This window comes from Bombyx mori, chromosome 11 (genome assembly GCF_030269925.1).
Source record: "Bombyx mori chromosome 11, ASM3026992v2".
Taxonomy (NCBI): Eukaryota; Metazoa; Arthropoda; class Insecta; order Lepidoptera; family Bombycidae; genus Bombyx; species Bombyx mori.
In genome coordinates this window covers 14,400,356-14,417,252 of record NC_085117.1, presented here as the reverse complement: position 1 = coordinate 14,417,252, position 16,897 = coordinate 14,400,356, and the positions used below count along the sequence as shown (strand labels likewise).

Genomic DNA, 16,897 nt, shown 5'->3' with positions numbered 1-16,897 from the left:
ATTGCTATCTAGAACTGCCAGATTTATAATGAAGCTTGGTATCAAAAAACTTGTTTCCACATATTGGACGTCTCCGTATCAATAAAAACAATTGATTGATAGCGTTATAAGATTAATTAAAATTAGGATATTTCATCTGATACAATCTATTTTCTGTTATCCTTTTAGGTAACATAAAAAAAAAACACATTTGTTGTTTATGATTCCATCATGTGCGTTTCTGTGTGATTGTCTATGGCTTACAGTTTTACGCTGTTAAATGATTTATCGATTATATTCACACCGTGAAAGAAAGTCAGTGCATACGGACGGCTCCCGACAAATGAGAGCTGGGGACCGGAGAGATAATTACGTGGATGTCGATCGTGTAAAACCGGTAGTTAGACCCATCTCTCGCCGTTAGTTGGCACATTCCCACTTACAAACGATGTGGTAACAGAGATTTCGATCGTAACAACTTTTTTAATTAATTTTCTAGCAGATTATAGGCACTATATCATTCGTGTCTATCGGCCAGTCAAAATAATCAAGCGGACGCACTTAATTATGATTGGTTAAATCATAGAACAGTTTCGGAACGAATTGTGTCGGAGATTTTAATTAACGAATTAACGTTGATAGTTTTAAATGTCTTTTTCGTCACTACATATTAACTTTACGAGGTCATTTCGGAGTGTTGATAAAGAATTTCCTATTCTACAAAATTCTTGTTGTCGGATATCGATTCATAATGACATCTATTTCATTCAGTCGATTGTGATATCGACGTAAATAAAACAATATCACGTAGGCCCCCACAATTCTTTCAAGGCATTTATTTGTTTAAAGTAGGAGAATCCATACAGAAATAATGTAAATAATATTCAATAATAAATTAATATAAGAAATTAACTTAAATCTTATCCATTAATGTATGTTCAAATCGTTTGTAATTAAGTATCAATTATTTTTGTATGGATAAAAGAAAGCTTTAATATTATTATCATTATTTGTTTAAAGTTAAATCAAACACGCTACTATACTATTCACGATCATAGTTTAAAAGCGCTCGCATATTCCGAGTCACGGTACTGTTGTCATCCACAATGGTGATTTTGTACGAATTAACGGGGCCGGTTATTTCAACATAACTAATTAATAAACATCTCATAATGGAGCCTTGAACTTTTGATTACTCAGAAGTGGACAATGGAGCTCGTTATGTATCTTTACTTACCGAAACTTAACAATCGTACCGGACTACAGAGGCGCGTATCTAAGTAATTAATCGTAACCTATGATTGATTAAACGCATTAAATCCGTGCACGATTCCCATTTGAATATTATATCTATTTAACGAACGACATAACATTTAATACAGTTCAAATCTGAGTTATTGCATAAAAGATACGACAAAGTTTTATTTTGGGAAACAATATGGGCGTCTCATGAATAAACATCTCGCGGAGGCCAATATTAATAGGGAACATATCGAGAATTTATGTTTAATAAACAACAATAGTGTAATTGTTGAAATTTTTTAATTGCACTTCGGATTTTAGAGACAGAATAATTCATTTAGATTTGAATAATATTACCTAAGCCGAATGTGAGAAAACGTTGTCGTGTAGACACTTGTAGGGAAGGCGTTCGTAATGAAGTATTGACAACGGTTCGTACTACAAAACGGTAAACAAGGGTATTTATCAAGGCGAAGTTGTCGAGTGGGCTACCCTTTACGCGTCCGCAGGCAAGCACCACGCGAACGCGCCTCCTCAAACAAGCGCTAGTGATGCGTAACGCAAACTACCATGTCGATATTTACACGGAGACTGCAAACACTGACACTCGATATTTGTACAACTCGCGAGCTAATGGCGTGAGGTATACGAGAGTTTGTTCCTCATAAAGTACACGGCTACTGTAATCAACGAATGTTTAATTGTTTGACGAGTCGTTCGCGTTTAAAGGTAACTCAGAATTGTGGTCACAAATAATGTAAGTCAAACGCATTAAGCGTATACGAAATGGGCATAAGTTCGAACAGGATGGCTCTGAAAATAAAATAATAAAGATTAAAGGAGAGAAAAAGGAATGCAAAGCCATAACTTCATTTTGAATTCCGTTGGGTTTGTTCCCGTCTCACTCTGAATGCTCGCAGCAGGGGGCGCCATCGTTCTCACCTCGCGACGCGAGTGGTAGCCGGTCTTTAATAAGTATCGATAAAATATGTCGATAATATATGAATATTTATAAACATTTCAGATACTTATCCGTATTACTTACATCTACCTCGTATGTAGGAAGAGCGGAAGGGCTTCAATATCACGTACTAAGTTACGTTAAAAGATTAATGTTCTTTTGAAAATCCATGAATTCATTAAAATAATGACTTTTATATAAACATCATAAATTGTATGAGACTTTGCGTTAAAGCGATGCGTGTTGGGATGGAAATTATGAAAAATGTGCCTTGAACGTAATCACACCAAATGTTAACAAGCATTTATCGATAGCAACAGGTTTCGAAATTCAATTTGTAAAACGAATTATACGATTTTGTATTAATAGTCAACTAAATGTCTCGGGGACAGCACTAATTAATCTCTGGATAGAATTCGACATTAATTTAGAGTCGCAATTTCATTCATTCCGTTTTATATCTTGTTCTATATAGCTTTAGTGGTGGTTTTTCTCTGCGATTTAAAATTTTGGAGACACTTCTTTTTTCAATGTACCACCACGTGAGGTCCTAATAGCTCATTCACAAAAACATAGTTTCTTTACCACTTAATGAAAACCATCACATAGTCACCTGTATAATGCTGTAATGTGTGGACAGTCCGATACGATCTGACATACGTCATATTGACAGGGAAATATTTTTTCAAGACCGATTTAACTCGACACTCGAATTTGACAGAAACGAAATATGTAGTTCACTTAAATCAGTAATAAACGCGGGGCAAATTATGGTATGACGTCGTCTTAATATGGACACAGGCGTGAAATGACATTTTATTTTATTGAAAGTTGATTACACAAACCCATGAGTATTGATGGAGTTTCACATATAAATTAATTTGTTAACGTTCGTAATTCGTTAGCTATTTTGTTTATACCCGTTGATACATCCATTCAAAAGTATGTCGGGTAGTACGACTTTATAAGACTGTATAAATATTGTACATTCGCACTAATCATACTTAATTTTTTTTGTTTCGACAAACATTGTCTACGATCTAACTTTGATAGACAAGACAAGCAGTCAGAGGCATGTCCACGTTTTTATAACTGTAATCAAAACGTAATTGTCGCGATTCCAAAAAAAAAAAATTGAGTTAATTGTGTCGTGCCGAGTGTTGATGTTACGATGCAGTAATTACTTACCTCCGCGTCCTAAAATGTTATTAAAATACACTTAACAAAGCCACCGTGACGAGCTGTACAAAATTTAACTTCTTACATTTCAGTATCCACCGACTTTATCTCGTATTATTAGAACCGAGCAAAAACTTGGCGTTTGAGACTCCTGGCCTTCATAGAATTCTGTTTACTTTTGCTGAATGTAAAAAGTCGAACGATATTCGACTTGATTAGTAGCCGCACCTGTTCTCAAGTAAAAGGAGCGCTTGAATATTTTCTAAAATAATTCTTATCTTGGCCATCTTCAGCGGCAGTCGACGCGGACGCCCGAGGGTGCTATTGTTTTAAAGTTATTTTTTTATTGCTTTTGGCAACCCTGAACAATGGAACAGTCGGGAGGGTAATTTCGTGTGTCCGACACGGTGCCCTCTGCGAAAGATGTAAATTCACTAATTTATAAAGCACCAAAGAAATAATTCTCGTTCTATTGTATTAATTACGAAAACCAAAAAATTCATAGTTTATACCAAATTTTAAACATGACCGTTCTCTTTATGGCACAGAATAAAGTGTAACTATATTATACACCTATTATGATATGTTGCAAAGCTTAATAAGTAATCGTAATTAAATAATAAAATTAGATAAGGTTGCGTATACAAAAAACACCGCATCGCTCGCTAATCCTTAGTGATTTACAATTAGTTGTAATTATAGTATTGCTTACGGAACGACAAATACACAACGAACTCAGGCATCATATCGTGCTTAACGTTTTAAGGATCTTCGTAAATTTGACGATGTGCATAGTTAATTGCCGGCAATTTTAATTATCAGAGAAAAAAAAAGTGGAAATTTTCGGTCGATTTATGGGATTATATGCGACAAATTAGTGATTATATTTTATAGTATTACAAATAAACTACCAAGATACTAAATGTATTGTATTGTAGGTGAACATGTAGATCAGTTTGGTAGGAAATTATTGCGCAATGTTATTTGTAGGACATCAATTATTACAAAAAAATATAGATTATGTCAAATAAATCCCATAGATTAATTAATCCTAATCAAATTACGGGCTGTTTGATTTTGTCTTCTTAAAATTTTTTTGAATTTATTCACCTACTTTTAGAGAAGAGAGAAGATGCATGTGACTAAGAGATGTCTGAAAATGGTAGTGCAAGGTAGAGGGGGAAGAGGTCGACCGAAGAAGACATGGCTGGACTCTGTGAACGACGATATGAGAGAGAGAGAGGAGTATTGAGCTGATAACTGATAGAAGAGAACGGAAGAGAAAAATTAGCTGTGTCGACCACACCTAGTGGGATAAGGTGAAGAAAAAGAAGAAACTTCACCTACTTTTAGAGATTCGTCAGTAGTTCAATATTGAAACAATTTTTACTGGTGGTAGGACCTCTTGTGAGTTCGCGCGGGTAGGTACCACCGCCCTGCTTATTTCTGCCGTGAAGCAGTAATGCGTTTCGGTTTGAAGGGTGGGGCAGACGTTGTAATTATACTTGAGACCTTAGAACTTATATCTCAAGGTGGGTGGCGCATTTACGTTGTAGATGTCTATGGGCTCCGGTAACCACTTAACACCAGGTGGGCTGTGAGCTCGTCCACCCATCTAAGCAATAAAAAAAAAGAATCAATTGTACTACATTTTATTATTATTTATTGCTTCGATGTGTGGACGTAATGGCCGCCACCCTCTAGAGACATTTTTTATTTTTTTTATTTTTTTAGATGCAGATGAAAACCCGTTAAAAATGGTGTGTATTATAGAACTTTTCCAATAGGTAATATTGATTAACTGTTAGGTTTTAACCAAAAAAACATAATTGAGTAAAGGGATGATAATGGTCGTGATTCATACAAACGTTCACTGGAGCTGATGCAAAACACACACTTCAATTCATTATATTATTATGTATGTATGTTGTTAAAGAGCCAGCGAATTAAGTTTCGTGTTTGCAATTGCACTGGACATGTGTATTGATAATGTACGGTCCCTTCATTGTTACAGAAATAAGTATGATCGTACTTATACTGTCGTACGTGTAATTGTGAAATGCAATGAGACCATTAAACATTATTTTTATGATTTTTTTTATAGCTTAGATTTTATTTTTTCATCTACAACATAAATGCGCCACTCGCCTTGAGATATTAGTTCTAAGGTCTCAGTATAGTTACAACGGCTACCCCTCCCTTCAAACCGAAACGCATTACTGCTTCACGGCAGAAATAGGCAGGGCGGTGGTACCTACCCGTGCGGACTCACAAGAGGTCCTACCACCAGTACTTTGAGAACGATTTGCAAAAAAAAAATCTGTTCATTATTAACGTTCGCGCAGCCGATTGTCTGTTTAAGTTCTAATACAACTAATATCGGTTACTTGTGACGACAAAATTCAACTTTATATCCCTTTGCTTTTGCAGCCAAAAAGGAAAAAGAAAGTTTAGCACTTAAAACGTTTTGTAGCTGGTGACTTGCTTAAAGATTTCAAACAGCCGACGAACTATTTTATACCATAGACAGTCTAAGCGCCGAAATATCGGGACCCCTAAGTCGTCTAAGCAATAAAAATAAAAACCTCATTACAATTTACATGTGAAAATTGTGGTAAAAACCCATTCAAAAAAATCGTACTTACTTATAATGTAGGTAACAGCGAAAGTTCGAAACGATGAAGTATACATATTAACCAAATTATTATATTCCTAAAATGTGTCACTAAAATATATGCGACAGTAAAAAGATTATCGGAAATCGACGAATTGATCAAGAAATCAAATCAATGTTCGTTCGAGAATCTTCTATTACACTTGTCAGATAATACGAGGCCACGGCCAAGACCACAAACAACTACTAGGTTCTGTCATCACTTTGCTGTCGTATGACTTTATTCTTCTACCTCATCTGCATCGTTCTAATCTTGAGCACTTGATAGGGCATTGTCTTAGTTCACAACGGCTGGTGGCATTGCTCTGCCTATTTACTCATCGTTCTTCCTGAGGTTAAGATTATTTCAAATAATCGTCGCCCTTATTTCTGTTGTTCGGCTTTTTGTCTCTGAGAACCGCTTGAGATGAGCCGCGATCGAAACATATCTACGGTAATAATAAAAAAAATTCAGTGATGCTTCCGTAAAACGGTGTCCCTGTCTTATAGGCAATGACCGTTTATCGATTGAGTACCGATCGATTATTTAATAGCAAACATCGATGATAACGGTTTTGGGAAGTTATCGCTAATTATTGGTAGATAACAAGGTTTATTACTGAACTGAAGTGGCCCGACAATGTACTTAATCGATATACGTATGTAACGATGTGTTTAAAACGAACATGACGTAGATTGTGGATTTGCGCGGGCCATGTTCAAAGAATGCATGGGTTTAATTGGTTATCTATGGTTAACATTGTTCATAGACAAAAACTTGATATAAAATTATAGTTTATCCTTGATACCAGAACTAATTAACGTATAACGAAATATTAATTCAAAAGGTAAATAAGAAACTTATGAAGCCTCAATCAACTAAGAAATTAATGAATAATTTCTAATTGGAAAGGATGCACACAGCAATTAAAAAAAATTTAAAGCAGCAGTATCTATACAATTTAATTTTGAATTTATTTTTAATTAAAATCGTCATTTTTTCTTGCGAAAAAGCTTAAAAATACAATTTCCCATTATTCCAAAATAGCGTATAAGTGGATCTTTATAAATACCTATGGGCAATAAACAAGGTATCATAATGTTATCTGTATTAATATCGACTTGTTAATTCATTCATATCAATTTCAATATCTATCGAATTGTCAGACGCTTTTAACGCCTGATTTCTTACGTTGTTTTATTTTAAACACATTTTCATTCTAATTCGAATTCCAAATGGCTTCAATAACATAATAAGTTTAATTTATAGCACGAAATATCTGTTGTAATTATTCAAGGTTTTTATATGCATTTGTTTTTTTTTTCATGAAAATTTAAAATCCTTTTTTGCTTCTGGCAAGTTCTTCGTGCGGTGTCGTTTTGTTTTTGACATAATTTTAAATTTTCCCGCGCAACTTTTGCTTCACGAACGCGTATCGATCGCTCTTACGATCCGCGAACGAGTTCCGAGCCGATCGGTTTGCGGAATAAGGACAATGGTTCGCGGCAAGTTCGACGGCTGGCCTTGGAGGAACCAGTCGGTCTCGTCCGAAACACCTCGGGCAATTATTCAATAAAACAAAAGCATCCACGACGCCGCCACGTTTTACGCCACACCGACAGAAATGCGTACAGAAATTAATTTTCGACTTAATTAGTTGCATTCACCTGCCGGCCGTCAATATCGGTTTACTCGCTAAATTCTTGTATTAGGGAGTTGACAATAAAACGAAAGTATTCAATGTAATTAATGTTCATACTCGACCATATTTCTAACTAATATGTTGATGTTTGATATACAAAATCAATGTATACCAATATGAAAATAATACATGTACGTTTGTGATCCATACGTCCACGTCGCTTATACAATTAAGTTGGAAATGTTTACACTTGGTGGCAATTCAGGCAATTCGTGCTATAGATGTGGGTAAAATATTTTTCTCATTTAAAAAAAAAAAGATTCTCATGATATACCTACCATCCAAATAGGACAGATGGCGCGCGCTTGTATGAATTACATAGATTTAGCAATCATCGCTGCGAAGCGCTGACGGTATTCTCTAAATCGTTTTATTTATTAGTTATAAATTTTACATTCTATATAAATTTTTCATGAAAGTGTGTAGGTATTTTTAAATTGTACTATCATCGCGTCTAATCTACCAATTTGTATGAAAAAATGATTTGTATTTTCACTTAATCATTCGCATTTTAACGACAACATGCACTGTTTTTAGTATGAATACTACAGTTCCATTGAATACGTTTCTGTTTTCTCCATTTAAATCAAAGAACACAAAAAGGCATTTTTGCTATATTCACACATTAATATAATGATAATAAGATACTACTATATTTAATTTTATTCTAATGTAATAGGAGTTAGATAAGCAAGACGTTTTTACATATGATCTTAATACCCTATTCTATTATTCACGCACGTGCGCAACAAAATGAACCCTATTATTGTTCGGTCAAAGAAATCTAAGGCACGAGCCGCCTGAAAAATGTACCACGAAATTTGATATGACATATACCTCAAATCTTTTATTGAAGCTATTGCTCTCCCGAAGGCATTGTGAGTCCCGGAGGCGCGAGCCAACGAATATTTCAAATGCAAATCGTGCTAACGCTATGAATGTTGTCGTGCCAAGCGCACGCGCCGCACACACCGGAAACAAATTATCATACCCATATAAGGCGCGTACGAAACTAACTAAAAAGTTATTGATGTCACTCGAAACTGATAAATTGCGCTAAACGAGAAAATGGAACCAGAAAGTAGACACCATAATCGTTTGAATACACACAAACCGTTTGTACAACAATAATCAAGTTCGGATACTCGTATTTCGCCAGCAAACTAAACGGCCGCTTTGACGGTTGTAACGGTTTGAAGAAAAATATTCCATTAAGTTGACTTTTCTTATTATTAATTTGTATTCACGAAATATTAAGGAAAGAAAAAACACGAACACAAGGTGTCATTGTCAGGCGCTGCATAAAAAATTCGGAAATCGATTTTTTTGACACCCGCCATGTTTGTTGACATTCGATTTAAAAGTCGAACGCGTCTGATTTGAAGTAGAAAATTACAGAACGCTTATGGATCGATTTTGAGAAATGGCCTAACGGCTGAATTTCCGTGAACGGGCAAATCGGTTTTAGGTCATTCCTGAATGACGGGCACGTGTAAAATTCTAACGGTCCGTACTGGTGTCGTTGTCCAGAAAAAAAAATTGTCATGCTAACGATTAGTCTACACAAGCGGTTAAATATATACTGATGTGTCTGTAGCCTGTTCAGTAATTTTTTTATGTGGCAATTTTTTGTGAAAAATTCAGAGGGTTTAACAACGTAGTTCAAGGTGTTCTCTTTATTTACGAGAACGTAATGCGTTTCGGTTAAAAGGGTGGGAACAGTCGTTTTAACTAACTATACTGAGACCTTAGAACTTATATCTCAAGGTGGGTGGCGCATTTACGTTGTAGATGGCTATGGGCTACAGAAACAATTTAACACCAGGTGTGCTGTGAGCTCGTTCACCAAAATTCGAGGCAATAAAAAAAAAGTCAATTTTATTTTTGGTAATAAGAGGTGAGATGGTATTAGAAACTCATTGCGCGATATACCTATGGTGTCTTCGGTTGAAGGCATCCGCAAAATTTCGACGCGAAATGTCAGCTCTAGACCAAGATACGCGCACTGTTTCAAATTTAATTTGATTCTAGAACACGAGCATTATTGATACGACAGACATTCAAAATTGAAAAAAAAAACCGTTGAACCTATATTTGATGGAACTCGATTTAAATTGTATATTTTAAACATTACTTTTTATTAGTCTCGTACCGTAAAGGTCATTTAAATCTTATTTTGTTAATCGAACAGTTTTAAATTGTTTAAATCTTGTATCAGCTTAGGAATTAGTTAAAGATTACCTACTTTATTTTCAAGGTTTACTGTTATAAAATTGATCACTATTTTTAAAAGCATGTCATATGACGTCGTGTCCTTTCGCCTTATAAAACTATCGTATTTGTAAGCCCAGGTCATCTACCTTTATATGGAATTCCATCTAATTCAGTTAAACTTTTGCGTTACGTAAAAATTAAAATTTTGCGTAATATATTATGAAGCATGTAAACTTTCACATTTATATTTACGATGTGTCATTCAATACCATTGTTTCCTTTTCCCTAACGTTCACTATTTCGTGGATTTAATTTTAGAAGTCCCGCATTTCTCAAATATAATATCATAAATATATCGACTTTCCTTTTTCTAGTTACTTTAATAGTTCGTCGAATTATCGATATCGTATTTAATAAAGCCGCACTTATTGTCAACACCTAAATAAACATTGTAAAGTAGGTGGTACTCTATTCTTATCTGTTTGGAGTCCATCTCAACGAGCTGTCACTCCGTCGCTTATCTGTGGAGCAGTTGACGAATCGCGGCGAGCGTCTCAACTCAACGCGATTAGCTTAGTACGTCTACCTAGCGAGAGATGGCGTTAGATGGCGATGATAAAGCACAATAATACATGTGACATTTCTTTTCACGGCATAATTTAGTGCCTTTTTATCGTATACATTCTAGTTTATGTGTACACTATGGAAATAGCCGAGAAGTAAATGACTGTTCAAATCTGAGAATACGCTATTTATTTTCCAATACGTCAATCATTTTTCGGAAACATTATTACAATGTATTAATTAACATCATTTAAGTAGGTATATACGGGTTTATTGCATAAATCTTTTGCATCGTTATAAAACATTTTCATTAACCGTTGCCGAAAGTTATTGTAAGCACAGAGGTTTTTTTTATTATAAGTAAATTAAAAAAGAAGACTTAAAGGCCAGTGACGTATACACGACCTCGACTTTTCTTCTTAATAATGAAATAAGGCTAATGAGGGTAGGAACACACGCATAGTACCTACCTATCAATTAATTTTTACTTTTAGTATATCGTATAGTGAGCTTGCTGAACTATTGCCTATTGTTGTACTTATTTCTGTGGCTTAGTAATTAGTTAAATACCTACCAAAATATTTGAGGCCGCAACCTCAAGACTCAAATTAGACGCTTAAGGCAAAGTTTCAAGAGATCCTGCAAACCTATCGTTTAAACAATGAAGTATCTCACAAATAATATATATAATCTTATATACTCGACTTATTTTGTTGTTTTTATGAAGCTAAGTTCATCAATTCGTCACATTTGAAAATCGACGGCTTTATTATAAGTGTCATGAAACATTCACAATCACTTAAATATTTATGTCTTTAATTACGTAATGAATTGGGAAATATTTGTAACAATAACAGTTTTAATGCATGTATTCTTATGGGAGCCAAACATTTCCACTATAAATTATTTATGGAACTAAATAAATAAACGTTACATAAGTTGTATAGTACCTATCGATAAACATATACCTACAAGAGGTGTATTGCATAAGTAAGCCTCACTATTTTCAAAACTGAGCTTGTCGAACAAAATTAAATCTATTGACGTAGTCGCCTATTTACCATGTGAATAAAACTGAAACAATTCCTGTCGCCGTGTTATCTATTCATAAATAAAACACATTATGCCTTGAAGGGTACATATTACCATAACGTCTCCGGTGGCGCCATTGTAATGTTATTCGCACCGACCTGTGCGCCTACGCTACTAAATCAATTATCAACATACAAATATAATAAATTAAACAGTGTTTTCGATCGATATCGATCTAACTATGCTATGATTAATGATTAGATCTGTCCCGAATATCGGGAATGATATCGGGAGGGAAAATTATCTCGTGAGCGGCAAGATGGCCGCCCCGTAGCGCGGGAGAGCGCGCGCCTCTCCACATTCTAAACGTTATTTGAATTTCGAACACGATAAGCCGTGTTTATAAGAAATGTTTTTTTAATTCGATCGGTTACGTAGGTAAAGTTTACGATAATAATTTGTCTTAAAAAATAAATTACGTTCGAATTTCATAGAGGTAGTATTTTTTAGAATGGAAATTTAAATATAATGGAATATTAAATCTAAAACGGAAATGTTTTAATGATGTTATACTTAACGCTATCGGTTACATACATAGTTATGTTAAATATTGTTATTAGATACAACAATTACAGACAGCTAGGTATTATTTGTTCCAGAATCACTTTTGTACACAACAGACTTTTATATTTAAGCGACTTGTGTTACTAACTGATACCCGAAGGTTAATTTCACGGAAGCTAATAACAAAATTTGTTCAGTCATTGTGAAGACTATAGTTAGTGACCAAACACAAAAAAAGCTGCCTAAAATTTATTTACCTGCAATTTTCTTGAGACATTAATATTCTAATGCAATTTTTAATTTAGTTTTTCTTCTATTGGTATTTGTTGGTTTGAATCTGTTACACTTGTTAAGTATTCTAACAAAATTCCATTTATCATATCGTACATTGTATGTTTTTCGTTTTGTCTTAATTATTAGACTTAAAATATCTATCTACCTACACCATTAATTTAGGATACATTGCGTTTTATTGTGTTTAGCTTATAACTGTCATGTAATTGAACAAAAATGAATATTTAAACTGAATTTAGAACATTTATCGCGGGAGTACTTTCAATAAAAAATAAAATTAAAAAAATGTTCGACATGTAAAATTTTATACCTACTTAGCTGCGTTTTGAATGTGGTAAGAGATTAAAAAAAAAGTAATTTAAGTAGTTAATCAACTATCAATATCTAAACTGAATATTTATCACGTGAGTACTTTCAATAACATTAAATAAAAAATGTTCGGCATGTAAAATTTATATATCTACTTAGCTGCGTTTTGAATGTAGTACGAGAAAAATGTAATTTAAGTAATTAATCAAAGTTAAAGCTATAAATAAAATTACTTTAAAAAACAAACTATGCATACAGCCCCTATATTTTTTCAGATTCGAAATTTAATTTTGAATACAAGTATAGACAATTCTAAGCGGCTAGGTTACTGTCCAATTAATGTTAACAGCACACAAAAAGGTTTTTATTGGAAATCTATACGCTTAAACTCTGTAGGTAAGTCATTTGAAGTATCTGATATTATTTACTAGGGAATCTCCTGCGACCGTGACCACAAAGCCGTTGCAGTACAACCTACTTTGTTACAAAACGTAAGAAAAATAAACAAGAAAGTTATTTATTTTGCCTGCAGCCCGTGATATCATAGAAATTATAGACTAGATAGAAATTTACAGCATTTTGAATGTCTTTTTAAATAACGTATGTGTAAATTATAAAGTATTCAATTATATTGTAACATTTCATTAAATTCTTTTTTGTCATACGTAGCGCAAAAATATAGAAAAGTTTTTTTAATTTTTGAAACATTTTTCCTATAGTTAGTAATTTCTCCCGTGATCTGTGAGTTACGTTTTTTTATAAAACGAACTCATGACTTCCTTGAATTTGATAACGAATTTTATTTTATTTAGTGCGGGCTGCAGATTTTTCGTTAGTTTTCGAGCAAGCGTTGATTTTACATCAATTGGTATTATAACTCGAAATAAATTTAAAACAGTTTTCCTTTTTTTGTTAACTATTCACGGATTTCATATTTTACATGTTTATGAGGAAAATAAGATTTTTTTAAGTCACTAGCAGTCACTTACTAATAAGCTCGGAAAAATTTGGTCTGGTGCTTTTTTTTTTTGGAAAAGTCATATTTTTTCTAATTGGATTCCATTATTTATATTACCGCAATATTTCCTAAATCCAGCTAATATAGAGTATATAAAAACGTAATTTAAATCAAAATGAAAACCTGCGAGCATCGCCTGCAGAACGCAGCTAAACACGAGACTGTGGCATCGAAGCACAACCACTTGTCCAGTATCCAAAAACAACAACTCGAACGTAACTCGCGAAACACTCCAAATAATAGTTCAGTTCACAATAAACTCGTTTTGTAACACCAAAACACGCACTGTAACCGTTAATGAGGAAGCAAGGTTGTGTTGTTGGTGTGAGATGTCGTGTGGTAGTGGCGGCGCGGTCGCGCGACGCTTCACAGTCGACGGTCACCGGCACACTGCGCGGCCGGCGGCGTCTCCCCCCGGCCCGGCCGCCGGGGGCGGAGCCTCCGAGCGAGTCGAGGCGATGCAAAAGCTTAATTACGGACGCCGGCCGAAGCGGGACGGCGATACGTAGTGGGCGCGAGCTATTAGCGCTCTGAGAGCGGGACGACGCGCGTCTTAAGTATTTTGTATAAGTAATGAGAGCGGCGGCGCGGGGAAGCATCTCTCGCCAATCTTTGATGTTGATTACGCCTCTGCGCGGCCCTCATTAACGCTCGGCCACGCCTAGATTTAATTACGCGATCGTTTAATTGTTGATCCTCTGTCGGTCGATTGTTTTTGCTCGGATTCCGTTCGGCTCTGATTTCGCGGGTACCTCGCTGTGTTTTGTAACGGTTCATTGTCTCGTCACTTCGATTATTGATGCTCATTACTTTGTTTCTAACTAATTAAAATAAACGCAATCATGTAGCTACTGATTTGACTTTCGAAGTGTAAGGTCAGCTATAGATTTTATGCAATGAGAATCTGTATACTTTTATATTCGTTGATTTAATTATTGGTATTTTTTTTAAATAATTACATATGTCGCTTCCGAATAGGAATTAGTATTTGGTTTAAGTATTCCTAGCTCTAAAATAAAAGTTAATTAGAATCAATATTAATATTCTCACTCTGTGATTTTTGTAGTGCTGTTTGACTGCAAAAGCTGATGTCCAAAAGTTGAATGTTATTTTTTTTTAAATATTAAACTTTAAAAATATATTGAGATTTTACTTGAAATCGACACAAACTCTGGTAGGTGAGTAAAATGGGGGATAGGTTTTAAAGAATTAATTAAGACTAAGTATTTGTACGTTTTAAACACCATTTTCATTTAATGATTAAGGAACTCATTTTTTCCCCACCCTATTTACCCATTTCGTACTTTTTGGTATAGATACCTAATCTATCAACAATACCCATGGGTCATAACGTAAAATAAAGTCCTACTTCATATCTTCAGAGCCATCTTAGCTTTAGAAGCCCCTTATAACACAATCAATAAGCTTTATTCTTTTTTTAATTAATAGGCAGACGTACCTTCATTCATTTTTAAAATTAACTATCTGACAATCTTCTTCTACTGTCTTTATTAAGCCCCAATACATCATAAGTGAGACCTTAAATGTACCTATAGAATATCCTATTATAAAACCTTATTATTAATGAGAAATCAAATTATGAATATGAAAATAAAATAGAAAAATCGGAATGCTTATTTAAAGAATTACTGGTGAATTACTGGTGACGAACCTCTTGTGAGTCCACACGGGTAGGTACCACTACGCCGCCTATTTCTGCCGTGAAGCAGTAATGCGTTTCGGCTTGAAGGGTGGGGCAGCCTTTGTAACCATACCTGAGACTTTAGGACTTATATCTCAAGGTGGGTGGCGGCATTTACGTTGTAAATGTCTATGGTCTCCAGTAACCACTTAACACCAGGTGGGCTGTGAGCTCGTCCACCTATCTAAGCAATAAAAAAAGAATAGGCTATATCTTAGTAGCTACAGAAAGAGTAGATAACAGATCAACAGGACGATATACGCTTAGCTTCAAAGTATTCACGTAACGATGTTCGGAACATAATCCGTAAATTAGTTGGACCGCCTGATATTCGATACTAGGCGTTAACTGATACCAGACTAGTATTGAATTTATAGGAACAGCTACAAATAAAATGAATTATACTGATCATAATTTAATAGGGTTTTTTTAATCGACTGCCGATAATAGGTCTCGAGCGATTGTATGTATCGCTAGAGACTTTTGACCGATTTTAACATACCAATTGTCACTATATTCGTCTAGCAAATGACTTATAGTACATTAATACAGTATTCGCAAAATAATGATGTAGAACAATAATTATTGATTGTATTCGATAATATTCACGTAGAACCAACGATTTAATTTATTTAATATAAATTACCTAAGTAAAAAATGTGATATTCTTTGTTGTAATTGAAGACATTAATGGATGAAGGCGTTAAGTACTATTCTTAAGATTTTTTGGTTTTATACATCGAATGAAGGTGTTATGTGCCTAAAAACCATATTAGACCTTAAAACGCCGGGGCTTAAAGACTATTTTTAGAAAATGCATGTGTTGAAGGAGTTGTGTACGAAGAAAAATTACAAGTAACAATAGTTTGTTGGCCGTTTTCTCAAAATAAAAAATTATATCATATCCCCTTCATTCACTCATGTCTTCATTTAAATGTTACTTAAAGCTTGATTGGATTATGAATAACCTACTATAATATAAGCTAATAAGCGTATAACCAGGTAAAGATACTGAAAGCCGAGATAAGGTTTACTTCTTAAACATAAGTATGTGTTGGTAATTCAAATTGTATTTCAATTTACATTGAAACACCATCAATTGAAAGAATTGTGTGACCGCCTACGAGACCTTCTCTAACAGAATACCATATCTTTTTATTTTTTTTATTTTTTATTGCTTAGATGTGTGGACGAGCTCACAGCCCACCTGATGTTAAGTGGTTACTGGAGCCCATAGACATCTACAACGTAAATGCGCCACACACCTTGAGATATAGTTCTAAGGTCTCAGTATAGTCACAACGGCTGCCCCACCCTTCAAACCGAAACGCATTACTGCTTCACGGCAGAAATAGGCGGGGCGGTGGTACCTACCCGTGCGGACTCACAAGAGGTCCTACCACCAGTAATATATATCCACCAGTATCTATAGGTTTTTAGTTAAATTTTTCGAATGCAGTCGCCTTTAGTGTTTCATTTAATT

The 16,897-nt window shown here is 34.6% G+C and overlaps 1 protein-coding gene across 1 annotated transcript in view; it reads right to left on the bottom strand.

The window, feature by feature from the left end:
- LOC101747010 (zinc finger homeobox protein 3) overlaps positions 1-14,118 on the bottom strand; it is a 144,088-nt gene extending 129,970 nt beyond the window's left edge. The window contains exon 1 of the mRNA XM_004932901.4: positions 13,836-14,118. The gene's annotated coding sequence lies outside the window, so the exon portion shown is untranslated. The remainder of the gene's footprint in view (positions 1-13,835) is intronic.
- Between the last annotated feature and the right edge of the window lie 2,779 nt (positions 14,119-16,897).